General features: G+C 44.9%; 1 long non-coding RNA gene across 1 annotated transcript in view; it reads right to left on the bottom strand.

Annotated features, from left to right (window-relative positions):
- The window catches only part of LOC109306336, a 16,803-nt gene extending 9,522 nt beyond the window's left edge, over positions 1-7,281 (bottom strand). Inside the window, exons 1-2 of the long non-coding RNA XR_002099947.1 lie at positions 7,270-7,281; positions 4,953-4,958 (exon numbers count right to left, since the gene is read on the bottom strand). This is a non-coding gene — a long non-coding RNA (uncharacterized LOC109306336). The remainder of the gene's footprint in view (positions 1-4,952; positions 4,959-7,269) is intronic.
- Positions 7,282-7,681: the final 400 nt, after the last annotated feature.

Here is a 7,681-nt window from a genome sequence, read left to right as displayed (position 1 = left end):
AAGCAACCCCCCCGGCACTTACCAACTGGCGTGTGGCTGACTGGGGCCCTACCCACACAGTTCAGGGTATAGGGACAGCCCCAGCCCTTCTGTCCCCCCACTGTCCTGTGCTGCCCCCAGGGGCTCTGCCAGGAGGACCTGGAGCCCCCTCCCCCACCCCTTCTAAGGTAAGAAGAGGCTTTTTTTCCATTTTTTTCTGGGGTTTTTTCTGTTTTTTTTTTAAGTGATGGTGCCTGGGGTTCTGGAGGTAGCCTTGGGGGCCTGGGGGTGCAAGTTGTGGGGTGGGGCTGGGTGAGGCACCCATCAGGAGGTCTGGGGGAGTGGGGCTGGATGGGGCAGCCATTGGAGGGGCTGCAGCAGCTAGTGGGGGATGGGGCCAGGTGGGGCAGCAATTGGGCGTCTGGGGTGGGGCATGTGGGCCTTGCAGGGGGGTGGTAGCCCCTGCAGGGGCCATTTGGCCCCTGTTGGGGGGCCAAAATCCCTGTTGTGGGGCCGAACGCTTTGCTTGGGGGACAAACCCCCTGTTGGGGGGCTGAATCCCCTGTTGGGGGGCTGTAGCCCTTGTGTGGGGGCTGAACCCTCTGTTGGGGGGCAAAACCCCTTGTGTCAGGGCTGTATCCCTTGTGTAGGGGCTGATTCCCCTGTTGGGGGGCCATAGTCCTTGTGTGGGGGATGAACCCCTTGTGTGAGGGCCATAACCTGTGGAAAGGCAGCAAAATATGTATTCATGAATTCATGAAACCTGTATTTAGAGTTCACTTTATTATTATGATAAAAGACTTGCTTTAACACTGTAGATATATCAATAAAACACTGCCCAACTGATCGCTGTCTCTGTCTCACTCTCTCTCATTATAGTGGTCTTTTGTTTTAGTTGTGGAAGTCTCTTTATAGCGGTCTTTTGTTTTACTTGTGGAAGAACATGGATTTGGAGGCATTTTAGAGATTTTGTGATTTTTTTTATCAGGGATTTTTCAGTTTTCCAATAGGGAACACCAGAATTCCTGCTAGAGAGGCCAGTGGCAGGACCCTGCCTGCTCAGAGGTAGCACGTCGGACCCATCTCGCTGTGGCTGATCTCCTGGCCAAATGGGATGAGGAGGACATGGTTTGACAGTTTAAAGCAGGCCACCACACCCGAAACATCTTCCGGGTGATAGCTGATCAGATGGCTGGGCAGGGGCACACACGGCAATAGTGCTGCACAAAGGCCAGCCCTGCAACCGCGGTCCACTGGCAGCTGGTCCAGAGGTGCAGAAGCCACTACTGGCTCTGCAGTCCCCATCCGGATCTGGCTGGTACACAGCAGGTCACAGCTAGGCAGCAGCCCCCACTGCCAGACTACTGCAGTGGGTAGAGGGTGCAGGGAACTCTCAGGTCTGCTTCAGCAGTCCACCTGGCACAAGGGGTAGTGTCCCCAGGTACCAGTTGGCTGGGCCCCAGAAGAGCCCAAAAGGTGCAGAACCCAAATACTTGCTGAAATATGTTAACTTGGAAAATGAGAGGCTTTGAAACTGAAATTATAGTAATAATTATAAAATGCCCCCTTATCATCCTTAGTCCCTTTCTAGTGTTACAAACTGTTGCTAATTTACCCCCAGTTTCATAATACTTTGTATTTTTCTTAAAGTCTCAGTTCCTGAAATGTAGTGATTATATAGTGATTTAGGCTTTTATTTAATGCAAAAATTTAGGTTTCTAGCCTTCAACATAGAAAAGACTGAAAATGTGATGAAAGTATGCCCTAGGTGCAGGCTCAAGGTGGCCAAAGATTAATAAAAAGATGGCAACAATTTTTAGTTTTAAAATCTCATGAACCTTACTGATATTTTTTTATCTTGTTAGTCCGGCAACACTAGATTTCAATACAGGAGAGTAAATGAGTTTTCTAATCATCAGGCATCCTGATAGGAAGACTTTCATTTTTTATCACTGTTGGTTTATTTAATTTTTTTTTAATTGCTCTCACTTAGCTGCAGTTTGATGCTATTTAGCATACAATTAAATGCGGGAAAATATAGTATGTCTAAAAAACATCACAACACAGGAAAATGAAAAAGTTAAGTTTCCACAAAGGTAATTTAACTTGGCCACGTTCTGTATCCTGTTATTTTATTTTATGTGTTTTACAATAGATTAACTACAAATGTAACTGAACATGGTAATGGGAAAGAAGAATAGTGCAGCAAGTTGGCATATGCTTCTGGATCCTACATGATTACATTTCTTGACTGATCTTTTTTCCAAACCAAAAAAGTAACAACTTCCCAGTGAGGACTATGTCCATGCCGATGGAGAAAATATCAGCCATTTTGTAACTCTTCAAAGAAAAGTGTGTAACAAGAAGCATTTTTAATTTTTTCTGTTAGTTGTACTGTATTGGCCTTAGAAGCCCAGAGGCAGCTAATACCCTGTTGTACAAGGCACTGTCCAAATCAGCTGTCTTTATATAACCCCCTTGTACTGTAAAATGGAACTTTTCAACATGCATCCATCTGGGAAAAGTCAGTGGGCACGTCGACACATGCATTTAAACAAGACTAAATGTAATACACATTAAGCAATTTTTGCTACATGAAATATGGCAGTGGCTGGAGGCCACATGGAGTGTACCACAGAGGTCAAGGGGAGGAAAAAATACCCCTGTCCTAGTAGCCTTTTGGTGTGTGGGGGCAGTGGAAGCCCAGAGTGGAGTGTTCTCTGAGAACTGGGCTAGGGTCTGCTTGACTGAACTGGACTGTCATACTGAAAACACTCTGATCAGGGCTGCTGATCTGGCTCCTGCTGGCAGAGGGGTAACAAATCAGTCCAGTGTCCCAGGAACTGAAGGAGGTTGCAGATAAATTTGGATGATGTTTCTCAGCCAGGAGTGTGCAGCCTACTCTGAGTGTCTGCTTAGAGAAATGACACAAGTGCATCAAATCCACCCAGAGGTTCCAGAGAAGTTGGATTCAGTCTGTGCTAACTTGATTCAGAATACTAGGAGTATCAGGGATGGTGAAGCTGGTTAGCAGCTTATTCACTACCAAGGAGAAATATAATGTGTACACACACACGATTTTTAATCCTTTTTTTCATAAGGTTTTCATTTGTGGGTCATTATTTATTCGTTATTGTAATTGTTGTTGTAAGACAAATTTGAACTTATTTTTATTCATTACTATTCACTGAGGAAAACTGGATACCAAGTATCCCATGCTAGGTGCTGTTGGTTTTATGTAGTTGTGCATTCCGTGCTGCATAATCCATACATTAACACCCTGCCCCTGTTGCTCTTAAGGAGGGCTCCTTGGGGGTACCCCCATCCACATACTTCTGCTCACACACACCACAGCTAGAAATGCAACACTGAAGCTACTGCAAGGGCACCCCTCTCCCCCCAGTCCTGAGACCTTTCTCCAGTGTACTTAAGTGTGGCTACAGACCAGGTTTGGCTCATGAAAGTGGGAACAGGTCAGCTGGACATCCTTGTGGTTGTCCCCAGGAGTGCTGGGGATGTGGGTAGGCAAACCCAGGACATACCCCTACCCATAACTGAGAAGAGCATACTCTGAAAAGGTAAAACAGACAAAGGCGCAGAGAAGTGAAATATTAAAAACCCCATTTTATACAGGAGCATGGAACAATTAAGTAACTTGCTCAAAAACATTTTCTCAAAGTTTGAAGACTATGTCAGTACCAGAATTGAACCAAGGCTGAGTGTGGCATCTTAACCACAAGACCCCCTTTTCCATTTCACAGTGGAAACACAGTCTTCTTTCTTGTTAAAACAACCAGTAAATACATATAAAAGCACAGACCCCCTAAACAAAGGAAGCCAGGCCCAACAATGGGCATTTCAGGAAGCTTTGCATTGCTGACAGTGGTAGCTTACAGTGGAAACTGTAAGGCATTTTCTTGCAAGAGTAGTCCCACTAAGATGTAGATGGTTACTTCTCCAGTAAGGTATTACTCAGCACAAGGAATGCAGCCACTATCAGAGCCAAATACGCTACTTATTATGGGCAAGAAACTCCCCATACCTTCTCTTCAGCTAAGCTTTTACATTCCAAAAGGACTAGACCACAGAACAGACTATGCTGCCAGGTCCTGTTCTAATAAGATGCCCTGTTGTAGCCCTGTTATCTGAAGGTCACATCAGTCCAAACATCCAGGTTGATGTGGGAGTAATGCAAGTTGTTATCCTAAAGGGGACTACAGAACAAAAGAATTGTTCTTAATCTGCCCTGGAGCAAAGGCTGCCATAACCAAAACCTTCATCATTTACCCATGGGTTGAGGGAGAATGGCCATGACCCAGGCTATGGAAGGGATGGGAAAGGGTTTTTTGCCTGGTGTGGGGAATTGTATCTTTGATGTCAAGAGCTCTCTGCTCCAGGGGTACCGTGTGTTATTGACTGCCTTCCAAAATGTAGTGACAGAGCTGGATGAACTGTGCTCAGGACTTGGATCTAACACATCAGGACTATTACTGTGATAGCTGGAGCAGGGGCTGAAAACCCAGATCCAGCATCCCAAGTAGAGATGACATTGCAGGGACACATTATGTGATGGGGCAAGATGACACAGCAGCTAAAGGCAGCAACAAAATATCTCTTGACAGAGGCCATATAGTCCTTCCCTCTGGGGACTGCCTGAGGGCATGTAATTAACTCTTGAATATTACCAAGCACTGATAACAAACTGCAGAGGGTGCGCCAGACAAAAAGGTGGGGAAGTGAGGAAAAAATAAGATACTGAGGAAAAGAGCTATTGCCCAAGAACTCTGAAGGATGCTTGACTTACTATTTTGCAAACAAAAAGTATGTGATTATTGTTCCAACTTGCCAAAAATCTATGCTTCTTTTCTCCTGAATAAAGTGTTCTTTTGAGATGGGAATATTTCCCATTTCAGGTGCTCAGATTTTCAGGGTGAAGCCTGAAGCTGGTGGTATTTATGAATTTTAAGAGGGACCCTAGACTTCTGAAGCTGCTGGGTTTTTTGGCTGATGAGACCTGGCACAATATTTATTAAGGAATATTTTTGTGGGGGCATCAGGCTTCCTTCCTGCTACTCTCTTGCAAATCATGCAGGCCATGTGAAAATCCAGCACTGGGGTACCAGAGGGGCTATGATTTGGATCAACACCCTTATTGTCTTGCAAAACCAGGAGGTGGAGTCATTTTGCCATGCAATTTGGCACTACGTACATGAAGCAAGCAGCATAAGTTACTGAAAGGTGCTCCATAGTGGTTTCTGATAAATTAGGTTACAGCTGCTGCAAGAAAGTACACCAAGGAATAAGAAAATTACTGGGAATATGCATAGGGCATAGGAATGGGAACTCAGGTGTGTGTCACGTCTGTTTCCAGCTCTGTGACTTTGAGTAAATCAATGAATCTCTGTGCCTTGGTGACAACACCTACACAAGTGCATACATCCTGCTTACCTATTGTAGCAAAGCCCTCTGAGGGATACTGATGAAAGATTGATAATTATTATTAGCAAATAAATAGAGCAATTAAAAGCTGACCCAAACAAGTGCCCTTGCTGTGCACCCTGAAATCTACTAAAGGTGAACTCTGGCAGAATACCAAGGGAAAGAAGGATCAAAGACATGAGCTGCTCTCTAATGGGGAAGACTCATCACCACTGCTGGAGTTTTCCTTCAGCCCTAGAAACTGATTGTAGAGGCGTCCCACCCAAGCTGAACTGCCACTAGGCACTTTGGAAGGGAGAAAGCTACTGACGGCTGGAAAGCAGATACTAGAATGGAGCAGGTGTGAAAGCATCTCTTGCATATAAGGTGCAGCCAATGTGTGGCCCATTGAGTAGCTCAACATAATCCACAACTATCTTCATATTCATTCAATACTGCCCTGCCTGAGCAAATTAGGAGCAGCCAAGGTTTGGCTGGCTACCGGTCCAGCTCTTCATCAGGCAGGCTCTAGACATAACTGCTGCAGAGTCTCCAGGGAGAAGAGTTTTGGCAAGTGAGCAATTCCAGCTTCAAGAGAAAACAAACAACTGAGATAGATCAAGCTGCAAAACCAAATGTCAAAGTTGCTTTACTTCACCAATAAGTTTGCAGTTGTAAACTGTATGTCTGGGAACTGAGGGTGTGCTCATGGCACTCTACAACTAACAGGAATTAGAGTGGTGGGGTTGCGGGAGAGGACAGAGATAGGGAGAAAAGGAGAAGAGAACAAAAAGAGACTGATGTGGTTGTATATGATGTGCCTTTCCTTTTTACATTAGCATGTATTTATCTAGTCCCAACCTGTATTAGTGCTTTGGAGAGCAGGTGTGCCATTCTTTTTGTAAAGAGCCACTGAGCACACCACAGGTGACAGATGACAGGTAAGCAGGGAAATGTGGCAGGATTTTCCCAGTTTCTGAAGTGTAACATGTTTGTAACATTGATTATTTGTAAACAACAAAAATATCCTTATTTCCTTTCAAGCAGATGATGTCAGGTACCACGATACATAGATGTGGGGTAAGAGCCAAACAGAAACCCTACACACGGTTTATCCTTATCTTTAACAGCAACATAAAGCATAAACCTCAAACTAATATCTAATCAAGCTGACTGTGACTACCTTGAGTTCTCACCTGAAGGACCTTAGTGTATTTGTCCATAGTTCTTGCTATGGTTGGAGCTAGATGGCAACATGGTCTAGCTGACAGCACGAGTCTGCTCTTCTTCAGCTCTTCTTCAGCTCTTCTTCTCTATCACAGAGACCAGCAGACAAAATATTATTCTTTAAGGTATGTTCCTAGTTTGATTCAGAGGGACTACCTTAATTGCCATGAACACAAGAATGAGAGAGTCCTTAAAATGAAAAAGACAGGAATGCAGGACTCTCTGTATCAGAGATCATGATCTATCTCATCTAACACCTGTGTCTGACAAGTGGACAATGGCAAATTCTTCAAAGAGGGCATTAACCCTCCCAGGAGGTACCTAACTGTGTAGTACCACACAGCGATGGCGAGCTCTTCCTTATCTGCAGCTTCTAGCACAAGACTCAAGATCTTGGGGAACATATGTGGCTTTGAGGCCTTCTAGCTCATGCTTTACCCAAGTGTGAAAGGGCCTTGGGGAGAATACAGGAAGAAGGGGGTGGGGTAAGCGTGCTCTCTTAGAACTAGATTTTCCCAGAACGACTCTTGCTTATCCTGATCAAGCTGTGGCAGTAAAAAGGCTGTAAGCTTTATCATGCACCAAAATCAGGGGGTATTTTGTTGTCCTAATTAAAACAGAGCCTTGTTCAACCAGCAGAGAAACCCAGTGGGGTGATACGAAGGCTGCAAGGAATCTTTCAGGCGTTTCCATTTCCCCGTCATAGGTTAGCACAAGCCCCAAGTCTATGGAAGTTCACCTGGAAATATTCTCTGATCCACTGTCAGCTTCTGAGCCTTTAGCATTTGTTTAATCTGGTCTGGTTTAGGGGCCAAGTAAGCAGCTGGTGTAAACTGGCTTGCCTTCCCTGAGGACAAGAGAACTGCACTGACATACTAGCTATGGGGCTGGTCCTAGCTCCTGTGTCACTCCTCACAAGTTTCCCTTTCAGTCTCTTTGGCAATTATACCAGTGCCTTCTGCAGGATCATTGATGTACCAGGTAAACAACATGGTCCAATACAAGGGATAGGTCACTTTGTACTTTTTCCCCTTAATGACAATGCCTGTTTTCTTTC

The sequence above is a fragment of the Crocodylus porosus genome, unplaced genomic scaffold (assembly GCF_001723895.1).
Source record: "Crocodylus porosus isolate Cpor-Errol unplaced genomic scaffold, CroPor_comp1, whole genome shotgun sequence".
Taxonomy (NCBI): Eukaryota; Metazoa; Chordata; order Crocodylia; family Crocodylidae; genus Crocodylus; species Crocodylus porosus.
This window is presented reverse-complemented; position numbering and strand designations above follow the sequence as displayed.